General features: G+C 40.3%; 1 protein-coding gene across 10 annotated transcripts in view; it reads right to left on the bottom strand.

The window, feature by feature from the left end:
* Positions 1-24,029, bottom strand: part of SPON2 (spondin 2) — a 102,628-nt gene that overhangs the window by 35,112 nt on the left and 43,487 nt on the right. For 9 of the 10 annotated variants that reach the window (XM_073342832.2, XM_073342827.2, XM_073342828.2 and 6 more), the window contains exon 2: positions 5,092-5,229. The gene's annotated coding sequence lies outside the window, so the exon portion shown is untranslated. Of the gene's footprint in view, positions 1-5,091; positions 5,230-23,866; positions 23,967-24,029 lie in introns of all 10 variants that reach the window. The other variant, XM_073342825.2, reaches the window with a different exon arrangement.

Here is a 24,029-nt window from a genome sequence, read left to right as displayed (position 1 = left end):
CTGGTAGCCCAGGTACCACTCTGGGCAGGGGGAGAAAGCCAGTGAACCAACAGAACATGCGTGCATGCACACCCGTGCTTTCCCCTCCCCCACACAAATATAGCAGTCAAACTATGCCTATGATAAAGACCCCAAGTGATGATGAATTTGCCACTTTGCTTGGTAAGCGTTTCAATTATAAGTTACCCTCTCTGACGTATGTTCACAGAATCACAGAAATGTATTGGTGGAAGGGACTTTCAGAGGTCAGCTAGTCCAGCCCCCTGCACTGAGGCGGGATGACGTATACCTAGACCATCCCTGAAGACTGTTTCTCTAACCTGTTCTTAAAACCCGCAGTGACAGAGATTCCACAACCTGACTTGGAAGCTTATTCCAATGCTTAACTATCCTTTTAGATAGAAAGGATTTCTTAATACCTAACCCAAATCTTCTTCCTGCAGATTAATCTGATTACTTGTTGTCCCATCTTCAGTGGGCATGGAGAACAACTGATCACTGTCCTCTTTATAACAGTCCTTAATATAGGTAAAGGCTAATCAAGTACCTCCACCATCTTCTTTCTTTAAGACTAAACATGCCCAGGTGTTTTAGCCTTTCCTCATAGGCCAGGTTTTTTTTTGCCTAGACGGTTATTCCCCAGTGTGTAGTTGTGAATTTGATTTTTCCTTCCCAAGTGTAGTACTTTGCATTTGTCTTATTGATTTTCATCTTGTTGATTTCAGACCTATTTTCCAATTGGTCAAGGTTATTGTGAATTCTAATCCTGCCCTCCAAAGTGCTTGCAAAACCTCCTAGCTTGGTGTCATCCACAAATTTTATAAGCATACTCTCGACTCCATCATCCAAGTCATAAAAATATTGACTAGTACCAAAGCCCTGCTGTATCCCACTAGACACATCCTCCAAGTTTGACAGCAAACCATTAATAACGACTCTTTTAGAATGGTATTTCGATCAGTTGTGTGCACCCACCTCACAGTAATTTCATCTAGACCATGTTTCCCTAGTTTGCTTATGAAAATATCACATGGGAGTGTCAAAGGCATAACTAAAAATTAAGATATCACCTCTACAGCTTCCCCTTATGCACTAAGCCAGTAACCCCATCAAAGAAGGAAATTAGGTTGGTTTGGCATGATTTTTCTTGGCAAATTCAAATGTTTGGGCAATAGTCCACAGTCCTTGCCTTGGCCCCTAGTATCAGGGGCGGACCGCACATGCCTGCATTCTCCATCACTCTGTAACCGGGCGCAGACTCACCGGCAGCGCCTCCTGCTGGTTGTCTCAGGGAATTAGCATTCCAGCCTCTGGAGCGCCCTCTGTTGGCCGGTGTCTCGCCTTGCTGCTGGCTCCCGTGTCCCTCCCAGGACCCCAGTGCCCCTTTAACTGGGTGCTGCCCCCTGGCAGTACCCCCACACTTTTGGGTCTCCCCCTCCCAGGGAAACCCCTCCACACTATCCCCACCTCACCTCAGTCATGAGCTACTGCCAGTCACCAACTAGCCCCTGCTCCCTGGGGCAGACTGCACTATAAGTCACTCATCACAGGTGAGGGGGTTTGGACCTGCTGCCTCTGCCTACCCCTGGCTGCCCCTGCAACCCCCATACCTAATAGGCCTTCCCAGGCCTGCAGCCTGCGGCTTTCCTAGGCCCGAGCTCCCCGGGCCTTTCCCCAGCCCTGCTCCAAACTAGGTCCTCTAGTCAGGTCTGTGCAGCCAGGTTCCTCCCTCTCAGGGCTAGAGAGAGAGTTCCTCTGCTCCTGGCCTCCCTGGCTTTTATAAGGCCCGCTGGGTCTGTTTTGGGCGTGGCCCCAGATGCGGCTGCTCTGCCAATCAGCCCAGCTTTTCCCCTGCCCCAGATCTCTCCCAGGGCTGTTTTAGGCCCTTCCAGGAAGGAGCTACACAGCCACTTGCTATTGTTATGCCTTTGCCTGAAAGATTGAGCCCCTATCAGAATTTAGCTTTGTGGTATAAGATAGGACTTGAGAGAGAATAATCACAGATGTTAGTCATGTTGCTTAATTCTGTACTGGAAGGTGTTCAGATAATATGGTGATGAGGGCAATATAAGAACCTACAAAAATAGACTTATCTTAGTTTACCTAGTTTACTCCATTTAGCTGTATTATAGACAGAAGTATTAAGTAAACTGTAGTACAAAAGAAATTTTAAAAAGTAGTATTTTATAACAAAACATTGTTCTTAAGTGAATTCTTCTGCGTTCTAATAGTTCAACATCACTTAAAAAAATGAGTGTAAATATAAATTTTGTCCTGAAAACAAAGTGTGTGGTTGTCAGCTGTTTTTTTGGTTTTTGCTAACACATCATAAACTCATCTTAACAACTGGGATTCCCAGCAATTAGCCTACTGGAGTAAATACGGCTGCCAAAGCAAAATTATGTCTAGCATAGAATTCCATATACACAAAATTAACCCATCAATGGGTGATGTGTTAGAATTAATTAAACAGTATGTGGTATTCAAACTCTGCAGAAAATTAACCAATTTTTTATCGCAAAGCTAAATCTGAAGAATTTAAACTTTTTTCCAATAAATCCACTTATTTAAATATCTACAATTTGTATAAAAAGATGATGTATTTGTATTGAATACTGTTTTAAAAAATATTTCTATTTCATAGGAAGTTTGGGGATTAACAAACAGAATAGACAAAAGATGTTATTTTTTCTACAGCGGCATCTCAACATACAAACGTGTCATTCATAGCCCAACATTCCCCCCTCCCACCAAGTTGTCATTAAGTCCAATTTAAGGATACATTCTTTGATCCAAATGAAAGATTTCAGAAGACTGTGGCCTAACCATGATTTGGAGTCTTTATTTTTTTGTGTAGAGCACAAGTTTAGCCTGAGGGGGAAAAAACAGCAAGTTGTTTCTCCTTAGAAAAGCCACATGGTTACTGCCACAGCTGCAGCTCTGGTTTCATTTCAGAGCTTGAACTCCCAAGGGACACAGTAAAGAATAGTTATAGCCAGTATGGCCCAAATGTTATCACCTCCTAAATACAAAATATAAAATCGACACAGGAAAAGAGAAGAACTTTGATTTCTCCACTAGAAGAGAACCTTCACTTAGGCAAAATAAACAATGTTATACACTTAAACCACTGTTAAATAAAACAAGTTTCTTAAAAAAAAAACAGAACTTTTCAAGATTTTGAAAGTTTCTGATTTTTCCATTCATTTCAATTGTGGGATGTATTTCCTATGTCAAGCTATCTACTTCTAAACAGGACACCCGAGCTGATTCTGTACTATATCAGCAAAATGTCAGCTACCACTAAGGTGCCACAAGTACTCCTTTTCTTTTTGCGAATACAGACTAACACGGCTGCTACTCTGAAACCAGTTACAACTGTTTAATTCTTTTTTTACTATAGAACCCATACATAAACAACCCACATCTATAGATACCCCATGTATATGTACATGTGCCCATACACACACAGTGGTTATATCCATGATCTATGTTATAAATTATAGAACAAAATCATAAATTGTATTTATCATGAACTTTTAACCACCTCATCTGCATTCTGCCCACTAATCCATCTCTCCTCAGACTACTAACAAGCCAAACCTCCGATCACTTCAAACAAACAGTCAGGCAGCCTCCACTGGTGGGGTCTGTGGGACCCAGACTGAAACATAAAAGATGATTTACAGAAAGAAAATAATTGAATAATTGGGCTCAGGAGGTTTTGTTTTGAAAGGGATGTTTGAAAGTGTTTTGTTCTGGGATGAAGACTGTGGTCGACAATGCCACTCCTCTGGCACAGTGGAATTTTCTCTCATAAGGATAAAGTTTGTCTACACAGAAGACAGAGTTTTCTCAGGGACCAGTCTGAGACTGTGGAAGAAATTCCTACAGGATCTAAGGACCGTCACAGACTTTGCCAAGCACAGGACTCACCTCTTCTACCTTGCCTTCTCTAAACTAAACACAAAAGCCCCTGTGGCACCTCTCTTCCAAAGAAAACCAACCCCCCCAAGAAAAGTACTTATGTATATTGAGGGGAAAGGTACTAGCCAAAAGTACGTCCATAAGATATTGAAAATAGCTCATATTGAGCAATCTTTAAAATCTGTCTTCAGTAAGATAAAAATTGTAGGAATGATCTAGCAATCAGCTTCTGTATATTCTGGTTTGATTGTCTTTCCACTTTTCCATTTCTATTACAGGTGGTTTTCATGGTTGCCACAAATCTCTCTCTAATGTATTTTGTCTTGTTCTGCTAAGCCTGCCATTTCTATTCTTCATATGGCTGAACCAGTCATTCTAGAGTCAGTGCCTCCTAAAATCATCAGAAGAGCTCCCCCTCGCAAATGGTTGATGTCAGTCCATTATAGCACTACAAAGGTTATGACTAAGCACTTAGGCAGAATTGGTAATTAACAGACAGCAGGCCAGACTGCTTGTACAGCACCTAGCACAATGGGGGTCGTAATTTATGACTAGGACTCCTAGTTGCTACAAGAAGAAGAATTTGGATCTTAGTTTCACCTGACTTCAATCAAGGTACACCAAGGTAACAGAGTTCAGAATCTGGCCCAATCTTTTTGATCAGAAAAGAGAACCTTCATGGAAAGTAGAACAACTGGTCTTAGCCTGGTACTAGTGATGCTCTCCTGATCAAATGTAAGTGTGAAGTTAATTCAGAGATAAATCTATTGTGCATTATTGCTGCAGGTATTAATTTATTTTGAACTCAAAAACAGCAGCAAAGAAATTTTGTACATGTTGTATAGCTATTAAAATACTGAAACAATACTTTAAAAGCCTGGAGAGGAAGAAACAGTGGAAAGAGAGAATGGAAGGGAAAGGATTTACTTGCATATTTATCACAAAAAGTTTTCCCCTAACTGCATCCTTTAATGATGCCACTGGATTTTCTTTCATTTAATTGCTATTCTATCAGTCTTTACTGTAATTTACCAGGGCATGAGTTTGCAGGAAAAATCATTGTTTTCCCTCTAAATAGCTACCAGCAGGTCCTTTTTCTGTAAATCGTAGTCATGGCATAACTGTTAACAACTTTAGAAAGTGACACAAAATAGCTCCGTTTACCTGGCATATTAAAATTGCAGTTGTCAGTTTTTAATGCCTCTGATATCCTTTAATTCTCCACGTTTGTAGAATGAGCTAAGCTTTGCTTCCAGGATCCCGCCAGGATGCTCTGAGACAAAGATGTACATCCAATGAAACCTGGAGGGAAAAAAAAGTCTTTCATGTACTTAATGCATCAAAATAAGTCCAAATTTATTGTGTCAGAAATTAACTGTTCTCCTTCATAGAGGCCCAGAGCCAGGAGAAAACATCACCATTACCATTATATGTTACACTGTCTAAATGAATACGTATAAACCGTACTGTGTACTCCAATCATTTAATTTTTTTACTGATGTAACTGTAAAATATGTTCTTCTTGCAGTCTTAAATGGGAATGGAACAGATGGTAAACGCTTAATTAAGGAGTAATTTGTCCATTACTCCTTGGACAAGGAGTCTATGTTGCTAACGATTCCTCATTGTAATAGTATCTCATTACAAAGTGCTTGTGATTTGGTGGGATAGACTGAAAGGTAGTAGACCTTGAGGAAAAGTTTACAATCCTAAGGAATTCACTGTGGAAAAGTTCAACATAGCAGGGGTCATCTATATTAGATTTCTGAGAAATCAAGAAAAATCAAGAGAGATTTACGCTAAGATTTTCTGCCTTTTCTGACTTTCCAGAGTTGCTAGACAGAAAGAATCTTCACATATAAACAATATATGTCACACACAGTAATAAATATCGAAGTGTAACTCAGCATGAGTATTTTTGGACAGTAATCTCTGAGCTTTTCAGAAAGTTTCACTGACCCTTAACTGTTTTTCATTGGATTTAAAGCAGGATTGCTTTAAAAAAACCAACACTATAAAGATTTTATAAATTACTTGTTAGACGTATGTTTAAGAGCTGTATAACAATATTTTGTGAAATCCTTGCTGATCTTAAATACAAAAAAGAAGCTTACAAGAAGTGGAAGATTGGACAAATGACCAGGGATGAGTATAAAAATATTGCTCGGGCATGCAGGAGTGAAATCAGGAAGGCCAAATCACACCTGCAGTTGCAGCTAGCAAGAGATGTTAAGAGTAACAAGAAGGGTTTCTTCAGGTATGTTAGCAACAAGAAGAAAGTCAAGGAAAGTGTGGGCCCCTTACTGAATGAGGGAGGCAACCTAGTGACAGAGGATGTGGAAAAAGCTAATGTACTCAATGCTTTTTTTGCCTCTGTCTTCACAAACAAAGTCAGCTCCCAGACTACTGCACTGGGCAGCACAGCATGGGGAGGAGGTGACCAGCCCTCTGTGGAGAAAGAGTGCTAAAGTGGAGAAAGAGAGTGCTAAAGGAGTTGGTGGTGCTAAAGGAGTTGGTGGATGTGATTGTAGAGCCACTGGCCATTATCTTTGAAAACTCATGGCGATCGGGGGAAGTCCCGGACGACTGGAAAAGTGCCCATCTTTAAAAAAGGGAAGAAGGAGGATCCTGGGAACTACAGGCCAGTCAGCCTCACCTCAGTCCCTGGAAAAATCATGGAGCAGGTCCTCAAGGAATCAATTGTGAAGCACTTAGAGGAGAGGAAAGTGATCAGGAAGAGTCAGCATGGATTCACCAAGGGCAAGTCATGCCTGACTAATCTAATGGCCTTCTATGACAAGATAACTGGTTCTGTGGATGAAGGGAAAGCAGTGGACGTGTTGTTCCTTGACTTAAGCAAAGCTTTTGACACTGTGTCCCACAGTATTCTTGCCAGCAAGTTAAAGAAGTATGGGCTGGATAAATGGACTATAAGGTGGATAGAAAGCTGGCTAGATTGTGGGGCTCAACGGTAATGATCAATGGCTCCATGTCTAGTTGGCAGCCGGTATCAAGTGGAGTGCCCCAAGGGTGGGTCCTGGGGCCGGTTTTGTTCAATATCTTCATAAATGATCTGGAGGATGGTATGGATTGCACCCTCAGCAAGTTTGCAGATGACACTAAACTAGGAGGAGAGGTAGATACGCTGGAGTGTAGGGATAGGATACAGAGGGACCTAGACAAATAGGAGGATCGGGCCAAAAGAAATCTGATGCGGTTCAACAAGGACAAGTGCAGAGTCCTGCACTTAGGACGGAAGAATCCAATGCACTGCTACAGACTAGGGACCGAATGGCTGGGCAGCAGTTCTGCAGAAAAGGACCTAGGGGTTACAGTGGACGAGAAGCTGGAGATGAGTCAACAGTGTGCCCTTGTTGCCAAGAAGGCCAATGGCATTTTGGGATGTATAAGTAGGGGCATTGCCAGTAGATCGAGGGACGTGATCGTTCCCCTCTATTCGACACTGGTGAGGCCTCACCTGGAGTACTGTGTCCTGTTTTGGGCCCCACACTACAAGAAGGATGTGGAAAAATTGGAAAGAGTCCAGCGGAGGGCAACAAAAATGATTAGGGGACTGGAACACATGACTTTTGAGGGTGAGGGAACTGGGGATTTTTATTCTACGGAAGAGAAGAATGAGGGGGGATTTGATTCAACTACCTGAAAGGGGGTTCCAAAGAGGATGGCTCTAGACTGTTCTCAGTGGTAGCAGATGAGAGAACAAGGAGTAATGGTCTCAAGTTGCAGTGGGGGAGGTTTAGGTTGGATATTAGGAAAAACTTTTTCACTAGGAGGGTGGTGAAACACTGGAATGCGTTACCTAGGGAGGTGGTGGAATCTCCTTCCTTAGAATTTTTTAAGGTCAGGCTTGACAAAGCCCTGGCTGGGATGATTTAATTGGGGATTGGTCCTGCTTTGAGCAGGGGGTTGGACTAGATGACCTCCTGAGGTCCCTTCCAACCCTGATATTCTATGATTCTATGATTTTGGTTTTTGTTATTGTATCATTTTATATTATTAGACATTATAGTAAGTTTTAGTCTATCTTCAGTAAAGATGTGAATGTTTTCTCACGATATAATAATGGAGATGTACATTCTTTTTGTGTAAATATAGCTGCAGGTCCAAAAGATCTATACTTGGACTAATCTTAAGATATTTTTAATGATCTGGGAAAGAGGGATGAACAAGGAGGAGGTAAAATGTGTAGATGACAGAACTGAGATTAAATACTGTGAGGAACTGCAAAAGGAATTGGCAAAACTAGTGGCACAATGGCAGATGAAATTTACTGCTGACAAAGGCAAAGTAATACACATTGAAAGGAATCATTTGACTTACTCATGTATCTTACTGAGTTCTAAATTAATTATTTCAGCTCAGAGAAAAGACTCATGTTCTGTGGACAGCTCAATAAACTTCTGTTCAAGGCAGAGTGATGGGTTAAAAAAAACCCAATCAAACCAAACAATAAGGATGTATAAAGAATGGTATAGAAAATAAGAACATTATGATGGCAATATATAAATTGATGATATCCCCTCACCTAGAACATTGTGTTCAGAGCTGGTCACCAAATCTCAGAAAAGGAATGGCAGCAATAGGTAGGCAGTGAAAATTATTAGAAGCACGAAGACTACTGTATGATGAGAGTTTAAAAGCATGAAGATTATTTAATTTAGAGAGTAGACATGATAAAACCTTGTCAATTAATGGTCTAGAAAAGGTAAATCTGGTGCTCCTACTTACTGTCTCATAATACTACAACAAGGAGGCACCCAATGAAACTGAAAGGCAGAAAGTTAACTGATAAGAAATTTATTTACATTAACCTGAAGATTTCATTGACACAAGATATCACTGAAGTTAAGAATTTAGCAGGATTCAGAACAGGATGAGACTTTTATAACAATAATGAGATTATCCACGGTTACATTGGATAGGGTGACTTATATAAGGGCTATAAATCCTCACAATGTAAGTCAGCCACTAATTACAGACGTTAGAGAGACACTTCCCTCATGCATAGGTTATTCCACAATTTTCTATTATAGAGATCCTTGCACCTTTCTCTGAAGTAACTGGTTCTCTCCTCCCAGCCCTCCCTACTTTGTCACCATAGATCATCCCACAAACCTCCCTGTCATTCCAGCCTAGAATCTGGGCACCATCTCTGGCCCCTTTGTGTCTCTTGACCCACACATCCAATGCAGGCTTTACTGCCCACTCCCCACTCGTTGGCACATATTACTTGTATAATGGAGACCGGGGGTTCTCAACCTTTTTCTTTCTGAGGCCCTCCCCAACATGCTGAAACTCCATGGCGCACCTGTGTCACAACTGTTTTTCTTCATATAAAAGCCAGGGCCGGCATTAGGGGGTAGCAAGCAGGGCAACTGCCCAAGGCCCCATGCTACAGGCCCACCCCCCGCGAAGCTACATTTCGTAGGCTCGGGCTTCAGCCCTGAGTGGTGGGGCTCAGAGCCCCTGGTTACAACCCTATGCAGTGGGGCTTTGGCTTTCTGCTCTGGGCCCCAGAGAGTTTAATGCTGGCCCTGCTTTGCGGACTCCCTGAAACCTGCTCGTGTCCCCCCAGGGGGTCCCAGACCACTGATTGAGAATCACTGATGTAGACCACAGAAAAAGTACATGTATGATAGAAAAAGAAGTTGCAAAGAAGAAATTATGAAAATTGTCAAATTTATTTCAGCAGCCCCTACTGACACTCTCCAGAGGAAGCCCTGTCTTGTCTGAATATTTTCAAAGAGGCCTCCTCCTCTTCTAAGAAAGGGCTAAGAAATTTCCAAAGCTTCTAAGGCAGTTTCCAATGAAGATAAGATATTCTAGAACCGGGCTATTGGTGGTTATGTGAGGTCTAATTTGCTAGCAATACAACAGTACTTACTTTATGCTGCATAATTAAGTTAATTTAGTTTTCAAAATGATTGTGGAAATTAAAAAGTAATGTTTGATTTAGAAACTCAGACATACACACTACTAACTTCTGGGGCGGGGGGGAGGGGGGCGAATCGAATGAAAATTTCAGCTATAGAGCTACACGTATGTTCTAAAACTTTGACACTAAATACTTTCCTTTTTTAGATTCCATTGGAACTAAAAGGCTGATTACTTGGTCTGTGTAAAATTGGACTAGCATTAGAAATATACTATAGGGAACAATCCTGCATTGGCAGAAGGATTGACAAGATATCTTCCTAGGGCTTTTCCATCTTTGTTTACTATGACACTTGTCAAACTACGTAATTTTTCAGCCCTGTGCCAAAGTTCAATTAATTGTGTTCAAATATTCCTTATTGATTCAAACATGAAGCTAAAATGTGTAAATATTTTTATATGAGTACTATTTATTTTTCCAAATATTCAACCAGTTACAAAGATCTAAAACATGGGTGCTGTAACCTGGTTATACAGTAAGAAAAGCTGTTATCAAACTAATGTTTTAAATTCAGTGTGGACTGTGGATTTTAACTAGAAATGGATTAAAAATTTCAAGAGCTGGGGGAATACTGCAAATAGGGTTTTTGAATGTTCTTGGAAGAAAAAATATAGGTGTACTTTGCTGGTATTCACAATGTCTTTTAATAGAATATCCATGAGACTAACTTTAGAATATTCATTAGGGCTTGTCTACACCATGCAGCTTTTAGCGACTAGACTGTGTTGACACAGCCTGGTCGCTAAAAGTCAGCGTGTATAAACGCTCTTTGTTGGTACTTTTTTGGCACTTTTGCCGACAAAATTTGTCCAGCCCCATGAGCGGCATTAGCTTTGTCAGCAGAAGAATACTCCTGCCAACAAAGCCGTGTTCACACCGCCACTTGCGTAAGCAAAATTTTTGTCTTTCGTGGGAGGGCTTTTTTAAGGGGTTACTTAAAAGACTCCCGATTCACCGTGTGATTATGAACAAGTCATTAAACATCTTGGTACTTACAATTTACTCATGTCCTCAATGGGGATTAGTAGCTTTTAAGGCCAAAAGGGACCACTATGATCAACCAATCTAACCTCCTGCATAACAGAGGGCATAGAATTCCACCAATGATACCTGCATCTAGCTCAATAACCTGGGGATGAACTAGAACATATCTTTTAAAATACATCCAATCTTGATGTAAAACTCCCAAGTGCTGCAGGATTTACACACACCTTTGCAATCACCTCCATCATCACTCCTAAACATTTGGTTTGTCGACAACTTTGCAGTGTAGATATACCCCTAGAAAGCAAAAGTGCCACAAACTTTTTTTTTTTAAAAAACAAAGAATCTATGTTTGCAATTTTAGGGTAATGCTCTTTTTTATGTGAAAAGAAAAATAGAAACTATTTAATATGTCCCAAGATTCTCTACCCCTTCTCTCTCTTTCTCCCTGTGAAGTTCTCTCCCTTTGCTCTAAAGAATGGAAAGCGCTACTGATTTGTTCATGCATTTTTGATAGATTAGAATAGGTCATCCATCTTGGAAATGTGAATGACACCCTATCCCTTCTGTGACCACTCACACAACTTGCATAGTGAACCATGAATATTGAATATCTGAATGAATAAAGTGAGGACAATTCACAAGTAACCGTAGGCTTATACTTATTTGCACAAAATATTTGTCAAACAATTAGGAATAGCAAACAGTGCTCTGATAATTCAGGAGGAGAAGAGGGAGTTACATGCGTAAAACAATTTTTACTTGACAAATTGTTCATGTAGCTGTAAACATGGTACAGGATGGGCAAGAGTGCTCTAGGGCCAGAGATATTCAAGCACCTAAAGACGTAGCTAGGTTTTACAAAAGTCCCCAAGCAGGTTAGATGTCTAACGCTCATTGATTTTAGAGGTAAGCATCTTACATTTACAAAAACTCCTGAGCTTGTTAACGTTTAGATGCCTAAATAATTTTGTAAATCCGGCCACTAGTGATTAAAGCAAGGGCCGAGGAGTCAAGACTCCCGATTCACCGTGTGATTATGAACAAGTCATTGAACATCTTGGTACTTACAATTTACTCATCTCCTCAATGGGGATTAATAGCTTTTAAGGCCAAAAAGGACCACTATGATCAACCAATCTAAACCTCCTGCATAACACAGGGCATAGAATTCCACTCAGTGATACCTGCATCTAGCTCAATAACCTGGGGATGAACTAGAACATATCTTTAAAAATACATCCAATCTTGATGTAAAACTCCCAAGTGCTGCAGAATTTACACACAATCAGCTCCATCATCATGGAGTTTTGCAAACAGCTCCATCATCACTCCTAAACATTTGTTTTTTATCTTCAGTTTGAATGTTGCTGATGTCAACTTCCAGCCATTGGCTCCGGTTATGCCATTATCTCTCCCTGTGTAGAGCTTATAGGCCATGATCAAGTCTCCTTTTAATTTCCTCTTCAATAAATTGAATAGATTGAGTTGTAAGGCATTTTTTCCAGACTATGGGCGTGTGATCTGTAGGGTTTTTGAGAAGGGGCAGGAGACCCACCTCTCTCTCTGGAATCATTCCATGCTAACCCCATAGATTTCCATGCAGAAATTCAGTTGACAGTTAATGTTTCAAACAACACTAATTTGCCCTGGGTCAATCTGTGGGGCACTCAGCTAGTGATGGCACAGCACCCAAAGGAGGAAAGATGAACCAGGACAATAGCATGGCTGGATTAGCCTTCCACACAATTATCCCCTCTGCCTTTGTAAGCCTGGCACTTCCTTACACTACAGAACCTGGGGATGCACGGAGTTGGAAGTCTGTTCCCCTAGCCTCAGCTTCATCTGCAAGCTCCTCCTACCTGCAAGGCCAACTGATTGGAAACTCTACTAGTTCAGGCTTGTAGCTTTCCTAGTGCCTCCTGTGAAGATATCCATGGCCTGCACAATCTAGGAGTGTGTTTGCAAGACTTTTGCAAGCTTCTGGTTGGTATTTGCCTGTCAAAACCAAAACACTCAACCTTTGGAGGATTAAAGCACTCCTTTAATACACACAGGTTTAGCTAATATTTTATATCTCATGCAGATAGAAAAACTGAACTCATTTACAACCAAACTAGGAAGACTATCCTCTGTCATCCTTAGAGTGAGAGCTCACTGGGAAAAGCACCATCTCTTCTTGAATATCTGGAAAGCATCCAACACAATTCGGGCAGCAAACAAATAATGAATAATATTTTTTATTTAGTGGAATATCTTCACGCTTCCACAGCAGTGCCAATGAAACATAAATGCCTATGATCTTATAAGCTATACGAGCTTTTCTTTGTGACTCACACGGAGTAGATTTTTCTGAATAATCAACGAAATGCTTGGTCTATTGCTTTATTTTTTTTTTTAATCTTTTTTCGGGTTTTTATATATACGTTTTTTAAATCCAATATCAAAATATTGTATTATTTGCTATTCCAAGACAAGATCACAGGTTCTGGAAAATATCTGTTTATTGTTCAGCTATGGGATATGGCTAAATCTAGCATTATATGCATTTTAAATGTCAGCTAAGCCTTTAATTATCACAATGCCCACTCATTGGTGTTCTGATTCTGACTTCTGGTTTTCAGTTTAGAAACCGGTATTATGAGCAAATCCTGCATCCTAAATTAAGTTAAAGGGTTGTTTGTTTTAAAGAAACAAAAAATAAAAGTTGAGAGAGCTATCTAAAATTAGCATTCAGTCTTCCTATATATTGGTGTCAAGGTTCCTCCCCCACTCTGAACTCTAGGGTACAGATGTGGGGACCTGCATGAAAAACCTCCTAAGCTTATCTTTACCAGCTTAGGTCAAAACTTCCCCAAGGTACAAAATATTCCACCCGTTGTCCTTGGACTGGCCGCTACCACCACCAAACTAATACTGGTTACTGGGGAAGAGCTGTTTGGACGCGTCCTTCCCCCCAAAATACTTCCCAAAACCTTGCACCCCACTTCCTGGACAAGGTTTGGTAAAAAGCCTCACCAATTTGCCTAGGTGACTACAGACCCAGACCCTTGGATCTTAAGAACAATGAACAATCCTCCCAACACTTGCACCCCCCCTTTCCTGGGAAATGTTGGATAAAAAGCCTCACCAATTTGCATAGGTGACCACAGACCCAAACCCTTGGATCTGAGAACAATGAAAAAGCATTCAGTTTTTTACAAGAAGACTTTTAATAAAAAATAGAAGTAAATAGAAATAAAGAAATCCCCCCTGTAAAATCAGGATGGTAGATATCTTACAGGGTAATTAGATTCAAAAACATAGAGAACCCCTCTAGGCAAAACCTTAAGTTACAAAAAAGATACACAGACAGAAATAGTTATTCTATTCAGCACAATTCTTTTCTCAGCCATTTAAAGAAATCACAATCTAACACATACCTAGCTAGATTACTTACTAAAAGTTCTAAGACTCCATTCCTAGTCTATCCCTGGCAAGAGCAGCATACAGACAGACACAGACCCTTTGTTTCTCTCCCTCCTCCCAGCTTTTGAAAGTATCTTGTCTCCTCATTGGTCATTTTGGTCAGGTGCCAGCGAGGTTACCTTTAGCTTCTTAACCCTTTACAGGTGAGAGGAGCTTTCCGCTGGCCAGGAGGGATTTCAAAGGGGTTTACCCTTCCCTTTATATTTATGACAATTGGTTTTATCATCAATGACAGACCCCAGCATGTAGCACAGAGTTAAGGCTTTAAGGTAGAGACTTAGGTAGGTGCTGTTCTATTCCCATATAAACTGAAATACCTTCCTTTATAGTATGCAGTATGGTTATTCAGCCCAACCACCTCAAATAGTTTTTTGCCTTTATGCAGTAAAACTAAGTATTCTCTTGTTGGCATATTAAATATTAAAAAAACAAACAAACAAACAAACAAAAGCACAAAGTAGCTCATCTTGAAAGAGATGATGCATTGTTGGCTCTGTTCCTTTTCTGTTTGAAGATTACACATTCCTTTTCAAAGAAACAATAATAGACACACATTTCCAAATACCCGAAGATAAGTTGCAGGCATACCTACAATCCATACACCTATCTGATGTAAATATTTATCATAGGAAGGGATTGTCTTATTCACAAAAGAGACCATGTCATTGTTCTCTCTCTTTTGTCCACCTTCCCAGCTCAGTAATAAACGTTTCTCTCACTATTCCCCTAAAGGAGAAAGCAACTGGCACCATTTAAGAATAACCCCTTCTGCTCATAAAGAAGCAAAGTTGACAGGCTTGTTTAGGGAGGGGGAGGGGACTTCTTCCCAGAAGGATAGTAGATACAACTGAGGGACTAAACGGTAAAGGTATAAAAACAGGGAACATGGGGGATTCTTCAAAGGCCTAATGTAGGGATTTAAAAACCCCGGGGGGGGGGAGGGGGAGGGGAGAAGGCTATAGAGTATGCAACATTAATAAGGAATACATGAAAATGTACACATTGATTGATACACTTGGATTTATATTCTGTGGTGGACAAACCTTTTAAGAACAAGTTTGGATAAGATCCTAACAATTTAGATGCTTATTTGAAGGTGTTAGAAATTTATCACACATTTGTAGATTATATGGGGAAAAGTACAATCGTGCAAAAGAGGAGAAAGGGTGATTTTAAATTAACTTTCCTATTTCTGACATAAGGCAGAGGTCTGCATTTACTGTTATTTTGTCCATTTTACTCCTTCCTCCATGCAAAAGTTGGCTGAGCAAGATCATTTTGGCTTATGGATACTTTTTCAGCATGCACTCACTTGGTGACAATGGAAAGCTTTTGAACTGGGAAAAGTTTTCCATCATTTAGCAGAATGAATCATGGAATCCAATATATTAGAGATGGAAAAGACCTCTGCGTTTATCTGTCCCCTTCCCTTTGGCTACAGGATTGCTCCTTGCAATGTATGGTCAGATCCTTGGGTACCCTTTGGCTGCTTCATACTGCACCCCCAGCAGCATCTGGCAACAGTGCCATGATAGAAGAGAGCCAAGGATCTTTTCTCATTCCCTCTCCCAAAGGCTTTGTTCAGTCAAATGTCCTCTAAAGGCCAATGAGTATTTTGCTTGAGTGATGTGAGAGAAATAACATATGTCAAGTAAAAAAATTAAAAAGTCACAATACTTTCTTTCTTGCAGATATTTACTGAACTGAGGCCAATATTAGCCATTTGTCTGCCCAACACTCAAACATTTTACAGTTCAAGTGTAAAAAATTAAAATAAAATTTTAAAATCCCTTTTGGGAGGGTTTGAGGGAAAGCTCTCAAATATTGTTCTTTCGATGTTGTTCTGCAGATGTGTTCCATTTCAAACTTTGTCTACAAACACTTGTTTATTAAAATAGATGTTTTAACCTACTGGCTTGGACTTAAAGCCACTGCAAAATAAATGTTTAAAAAAATCCCACTTAGGAAAGATGCTATGAATCATTTTTTTGCTAGTTCCAAAGTGTGTCACAATTCCTTTAACAGTGCAAGAATCTCTGAATTACATCCAGATTTTCATATTAATATATGGAATCATCTGGAGTTCATCATGAATGGGTCTGTTTCTAGTATTAATGGTAACTTTTCAAAACATGCTTTATACACGGCATGTGGGTGCTTGATTGGAGCATTCTGCTTCTAAACTGAACCAAATTATCTAAACTGAACCAAATCCTAAGGGCTCCACAGCTTCTTCTCTAAGTCTGGTATGTCCATGCAAAGCTGACCATCAACCAATATACAGTTCTAGTTTTTGTACATATCAAGTGACAGTAATATTTCATTTCCTGAGACACAGTGCTCCGCAAGAAGAAAAGAAGCTACTATTGTCAGTGAAAAAGCCAGCAATAGACTATTCGCCTCCTAGTGCAGGTTAGACTATTTTGTTCTATTAATCATGCAATAAAAATGTATACAAAATATTTTGAGCCAAACTGTAGCCTTCTGTGTAAAATCCACAGTGTCGGCAAAAGTTAGCATAGCATCCGTGGCATCAAGGCCACTGAAGTTCCTCTAATCATTTCATCTGGATTGGGTGGTTTAGTTGGGAAAATGGCTCTCCGAGCCTGTGGATGTCCCAGGATTCAATGGGAAATTCTGCACATTTCAGGGTATCAGAAGAAGTCTAGTACATTAGAAGGATAGCCCACTGCCTCTGCACAACTTATTCCCTTAACAGCCTGGCTGCCTCTGAAGTTATGCACTCATTGGTTCCCCACTCATGTCTAGCCCAAACTCTTCTTCAAGAGTCTGCAAAAGTTGAAGCTGACAATATCAGTATGATCTCACACAGGTTGATGACAACAATCTCTCAATCTCTATGTTTGGAAGAGGAAGATCTCATGAAGTTTCCTTGCTCTGCAACTAAGGGAGCTTTTCCTCTTCGATTACCCATCTAAAGCAAGGGGTTCCTATCGCTATTGAAAAGGTGTTCTTAACTCCTCCTCCAATCAGCACTATGGGAGAATTTGCCCAGAAGGTCTCTTCTCCATGTGTAGGTGACCTCTAATAACTTTTCTTGGCTGGCTGTGAGTGTGACCCTTGCAAGAAGTTTCCATGCCTTGAACACTGAAGGAAGCCTTCAGGGATGTTGGCTGCCTCTCTTAATGCCATTTCCAAGGTTTGGCTGGAACAAAGTCTGCGACTTCACCCCAGGCAAGCAGAAAGGAGGAGCACACAAGTGGCCATATAAGGCTTTACGTGGCCAGCCCCCAAGTTGGAACTTCCCCTTCAGAATAAGAAGCTGCTGCTGCAGACCAAAAGGTCACAGAACCCCCATGGGGTAGAACCTGCAAAAGCATCTGTGGGCTCACAAGAGCATAATGGAATAAAACACTGCTTACTTAACAAGCAGCAATGTCTGACCACATTGTCAACTAGGCATCCAGTGAAAAACTTCCCTCCAGGTTTTTAAGAAGCACCAATTGTTTGCTTCAACCCACCTCACAGACCAATCTTTCACTACTCCCTTTTCTACTCGCCTACCAGTGGCCTCTTCTGTCTTCACACAATCTGAGCCCTATTCGCATGAGAGCCTTCTCAATTATAGCCCAATTGCAGTAAAAGCATTTTGATTTTTGGACTAGATTCTTATGGGGATTTAGGGCACCATTCACAAAACCAAGGAGCAGGCAGTGTTGGTGGCCTCCTTTCCCTGCTCTCTTCTTTCTCAGCTCAATGTCCTAACCACCAGATTATTGGCTATTTTAAGATAGATCTCTCTCACATTGAATCAATTCCATTTTCTAGAACATACTTGGACAGTTAGTGGGCCTGAGAGAGAATGAGTCTACAGCCTGGTAGCTGGGGCACTCACCTGAGAGGAATTACACCTGGGTTCCAGCCCCCGCTCCAGATTCAAACCTGGGTCTCCAGCATCCCTGGTGAATGGCCTAACCACAGAGCTGTTGGACATAAGGGCCTCTTCTCCTCCATTTTGTGAGTGCCACTTAAATCCCCATGTGAATTTAGTTTAAAAAAATCAAAAGGTTTTGTTTTGATAATTTCCAAATGATGTGTTCAAAACAAAAGAATAAATTTCTGAAAGGTCAAAATGAATCAATCAACATTTCTGAATTTTTTCCAGCTGAAACAATACAACAAAATCAACACGAATTCACAAAATGTTTTCTTCTTTTTCTTCTTCAACGCTTAGCCAAACAGTCAGCCATAATGATAGTTTGCCATTGGTCTGTTCCTGTGCAGCTGCAAGGACTTGATGGGCCACATCTTGTGGCATTCTGGCAACATGTCCAAAAAGCATAAGACAAAATGTTTTGGTCAACCAAAATATGCAATTTTCAGTGGCTTTTTTTAAAAAAAAAAAGAGTTGGCCAAAATATTTTGCTCAGCTCTATTCATAATCCTTCTGCAAATATAATTCTCAATTTTACAAAGTCGCAAGTCACATAACCTGACAAAGAACAAACCACAGATCTCCTAACTCCAGCTCAGTGCACTAGCTGCTAGTCCAAATTCTTCGTGGGCTATTCTCAGACAAAGGTATCTGCTAGTATGCACATTACTCACAGATTTGATTTTATGGAGTGGAACCAGAAAGTTCAGCAACATGCATATAATACTTTGCAGCAGGTAAAATTTCTGTTAAAGTCTCAGAAACCTTCTATAGCGCTAACGTACAAGAGGATTTGGAGGACTTGTTCAGCTTACACCTACACCTCAGTCTAAACCGTCTTCAAATGTTTATTGCAGGCACCCTCTAATTTTCCCATGGCTGGGTTCCATAAGTTATCAACCTAAACTTTGTAAAGGGTCGATCCTCTGCCCCTTTGGCTTATTAATTCAAGATTTCAGGTAATAGCCCCCTCCTTCTCCCATTTTGTCACAGCTGTCACAAAAGAGACACCCCCAGTGAAGTCTGGTTCTAACAAGCCTCCTTTTTAATTTTCTGCTGGAGACCTCACCATACCTGGTCTGTCTCCTTCCTTACAGAAATTTCTTCTGTTAGGAGAGTGAGCAAGTTGGAACCTCTGTCAATGAAAGAAGTATCTTCACTTTGTCTTGCAGAAGATGGTATTTAGTTAAGATCCTGATTTTGTATACAACCAGAAAACAAAAAGTTCCACTTAAACAATTTCTCTCTCTCCCTTATATTTGTTTCAAGACCAAATATTGTTAGAAAAACAGCCAGTTTCATCATCTATCTACATTGGACCAATGAGTGGAGAAAATCAGATACTTATACTTCCAAGGGTCTACTCATACCTCCAAGGGTCTCAAAAATGTTTGAGAGCCTCCAATACTAATGCTGTCAATGGATCATATCAAACATATGGCAAACATTCGAAGCATCCATTAAGTCCCCTCAAAGGATCAAAATACATTCTGCAAGAGGCTCCTGAGAACCTTACGTCTGCACATTGGATTTGCAACACACCCACTGGAGATTTCCAATTCTTTCAACACATACTACATAACTGACATAATCTCTTCAATTAGTGTAGTCTTTGGTCCTTCTGGCTGCCACTGAAGGACTAAGCAAGGAAACAAAAATTAGAGAAAGTAAATGAATACACTCCATTTTCATTTCTCCCAGTTGAGTTTATGTTGCCATACATTGAATATTTGTTTCCACCATAAGAATTGGCTCTTACTACTGGATACATCCCCTGAGTATTGTCCAGGTCAGTGAATGACTGGCAAGAAGAAAAAAAATGGCTTCTTCACCTATAATTTTTAATTTCATAATGAAAAGCATGCAGTGGTTTGAAAAGCCCCTCTCTATATAAAAAGCTATTATAAAATTAAGTTTGTCTGTGTTATACCTTAAACCTATCAATCTAATAATCTTCAGTCGTCCTTTTGTTTCTACCTAGCTTCAATAATCTTCAGTGGTCTTTTTTTTTTTTGGACCTAGTTTTTGTAGTTTCAACTTTGGAATTCAGCAAAGCCTTTCTGAGCTCAGAGGAAGGGGAGGAAAATTTTAAAAAGCCTAATGAGTAGGTGATGGAATGAGTAGGTCTAGTGCCGAGAGATGTCCAAACCAGTGGATGTCCACCACTATGAAAAATATAAATAGGCGATTCCCCCCTCCCCACTTCTTTACCCATCTCCCATGTAGAGAAAGAGACAGAATTACATCAAAACTGGTACCTCCTTGCAGATACAACAAGGGAAAACCAAGGAGTTTATCTTGTTTAAGTCACATTTGACATCAATGAACTGGTATTTGAGAGTACACATTAAAGAGCACCATTTACAAATGATACCAGTATAGCTCAACTCCAACAGCAAAGGACCCCGTGAGTCCAAAGAGGGCTTGGAAAGTTTGTTTCCTTCTTATTTTACTATCACCTTGTAATATAAACTAAACTGCTTTGTGACTCAAAATTACTGTAAGAGCCACTGGTTAAGAATCCAAGATTTGCACAACACTCAGAATTCAGACAACATATTGTTCAAAGATGTAATCCATATTTCTGAAGTTAAATGCCTGGTCATAAACACAGCTTGGCATCACTAGCATACCATAGACTATGTTACCTTTTTATCTCTAATTCATATTTTAAATATACAAGATAAATCTATGCACCAAATCCCTGTTGCACTTTTATTCTGACCCAATAAAAAAACTGAATCAACTGATTAAAGCTGGAAACAGATATTCTGACCTCAACATAATTAAAACACCCTGCAAGTTATACAGTGCAAGACCTGTTGGCTCTAGCTAGTGCTTATTAAACATATTCTGTTCTTTCCATAAAACTGTAACTTAATTCTCTGCCTATGGTTTCAATTTGTTTAACCATCAGTATCAATTACCAGCATTATTTTTCATTTTGCATGAGGAAAATATAGTTGAATTTCAAGTCAAGCAAAATTGTCGGGTTTTTTAGTCTTTTAAATCCTTTACCCCACTCTTTCCAGTGGAGCTGCAGTTTTTCCTTTCATGGTGCCAAGTTAGTGCCACTCCAAATACAGGCTTCTTTTTGTTACTGCTTTTATGTACAATAGTGTCTCCCCGGCACAGCAATAAATCCCCCAGCCCCATACACAAACCCCAAGGCAGAAGTTTGCAGAAGTATCATCCTAAACTATCTCGCTCTCTGCCTCATGAAGTGCAGGACTAACAAAGATCAGGAGATCAGCATCTCTCTGGGGCCACCAGAACCAGCCACTGTGACTTCCCTAATCTAAATCTCTTGATCCTGCATGGTGCTCAGCCCTCTTGCCCTGAGCCAGCAAAACCCTGAAGTAATGCTATTGGAGTCAAAGGGGCTACTCAAGTGCTGAAAATTAAGCATCTGCTTTTAAGTATATAGTCTATAAGTCTATAGTCATATAAATAGGAAGAAAACAAAGAAAGAAGTGGGACCGCTAAAAACTGAGGATGGAGTGGAGGTCAAGGATAATCTAGGCATGGCCCAATATCTAAACAAATACTTTGCCTCAGTCTTTAATAAGACTAAAGAGGATCTTAGGGATAATGGTAGCATGATAAATGGGAATGAGGATATGGAGGTAGACATCACCATATCTGAGGTAGAAGCAAAACTCAAACAGCTTAATGGGACTAAATCGGGGGGCCCAGATAATCTTCATCCAAGAATATTAAAAGAATTGGCACAAGAAATTGCAAGCCCATTAGCAAGAATTTTTAATGAATCTGTAAACTCAGGGGTTGTACCGTATGATTGGAGAATTGCTAACATAGTTCCTATTTTTAAGAAAGGGAAAAAAAGTGATCCAAGTAATTATAGGCCTGTTAGTTTGACATCTGCAGTATGCAAGGTCTTGGAAAAAATTTTGAAGGAGAAGGTAGTTAAGGACATTGAAGTCAATGGTAAATGGGACAAAATACAACATGGTTTTACAAAAGGTAGATCGTGCCAAACCAACCTGATCTCCTTCTTTGAGAGAGTAACAGATTTTTTAGATAAAGGAAACGCAGTGGATCTAATTTACTTAGATTTTAGTAAGGCGTTTGATACTGTGCCACATGGGGAATTATTAGTTAAATTGGATAAGATGGGCATCAATAGGAAAATTGAAAGGTGGATAGGGAATTGGTTAAAGGGGAGACTACAACAGGTCCTACTGAAAGGAGAACTGTCAAGTTGGAGGAAGGTTACCAGTGGAGTTCCTCAAGGATCAGTTTTGGGACCAATCTTATTTAATCTTTTTATTACTGACCTGGGCACAAAGAGTGGGAGTGTGCTAATAAAGTTTGCAGATGATACAAAGCTGGGAGGTATTGCTAATTTAGAGAAGGACAGGGATACCCTACAGGAGGATCTGGATGACCTTGTAAACTGGAGTAATAGGAATAGGATGAAATTTAATAGTGAGAAGTGTAAGGTCATGCATTTAGGGATTAATAACAAGAATTTTAGTTATAAGCTAGGGACGCATCAACTAGAAGTAACGGAGGAGGAAAAGGACCTTGGAGTATTGGTTGATCATAGGATGACTATGAGCTGCCAATGTGATATGGCTGTGAAAAAAGCTAATGTCATCTTGGGATGCATCAGGAGAGGTATTTCCAGTAGGGATAAGGAGGTTTTAGTACCGTTATATAAGGCACTGGTGAGACCTCACCTGGAATACTGTGTGCAGTTCTGGTCTCCCATGTTTAAGAAGGATGAATTCAAACTGGAACAGGTACAGAGAAGGGCTACTAGGATGATCCGAGGAATGGAAAACTTGTCTTATGAAAGGAGACTCAGGGAGCTTGGCTTGTTTAGCCTAACTAAAAGAAGGTTGAGGGGAGATATGATTGCTCTCTATAAATATATCAGAGGGATAAATACCAGAGAGGGAGAGGAATTATTTAAACTCAGTACCAATGTGGACACAAGAACAAATGGATATAAACTGGCCACTAGGAAATTTAGATTAGAAATTAGACGAAGGTTTCTAACCATCAGAGGAGTGAAGTTTTGGAATAGCCTTCCGAGGGAAGTAGTGGGGGCAAAAGATCTATCTTGCTTTAAGATTAAACTCGATAAGTTTATGGAGGAGATGGTATGATGGGATAACATGGTTTTGGTAATTAAATATTCATGGTAAATAGGCCTAATGGCCTGTGATGGGTTTTTAGATGGGGTAAGATCCAAGTTACCCGGGAAAGAATTTTCTGTAGTATCTGGCTGACGAACCTTGCCCATATGCTCAGGGTTTAGCTGATCGCCATATTTGGGGTCGGGAAGGAATTTTCCTCCAGGGCAGATTGGAAGGCCCTGGAGGTTTTTCGCCTTCCTCTGTAGCATGGGGCACGGGTCACTTGCTGGAGGATTCTCTGCTCCTTGAGGTCTTCAAACTACAATTTGAGGACTTCAATAGCACAGATATAGGTGTGAGGTCTTTTTTAGGAGTGGTGGGTGAAATTCTGTGGCCTGCATTGTGCAGGAGGTCAGACTAGATGATCATAATGGTCCCTTCTGACCTAAATATCTATGAATCTATGAAAGTACTTTTCTGGATTATGGACAGAGTACTCAGGATGTACACAGAGTATGACAGGATTGAGACCTGGATGATTTACTTCTCTCTTCTATAGCAGGACAGCTGACAAGTTGCCACTAGTTCTGCACATTACAACAACGTTGGCATCAGAGGAAGGGTTTTCTCCCTAAAGCAGCAAATCAAGGTGAAAATATGGTCAGAGGAAATCTATTTTTAAAAGTTACAGATT

Source organism: Lepidochelys kempii, chromosome 4, assembly GCF_965140285.1.
Source record: "Lepidochelys kempii isolate rLepKem1 chromosome 4, rLepKem1.hap1, whole genome shotgun sequence".
In the NCBI taxonomy this organism is placed as follows: domain Eukaryota; kingdom Metazoa; phylum Chordata; order Testudines; family Cheloniidae; genus Lepidochelys; species Lepidochelys kempii.
The sequence above is the reverse complement of the archived record's forward strand: the minus strand, read 5'-3'. Positions and strand labels throughout refer to the sequence as shown.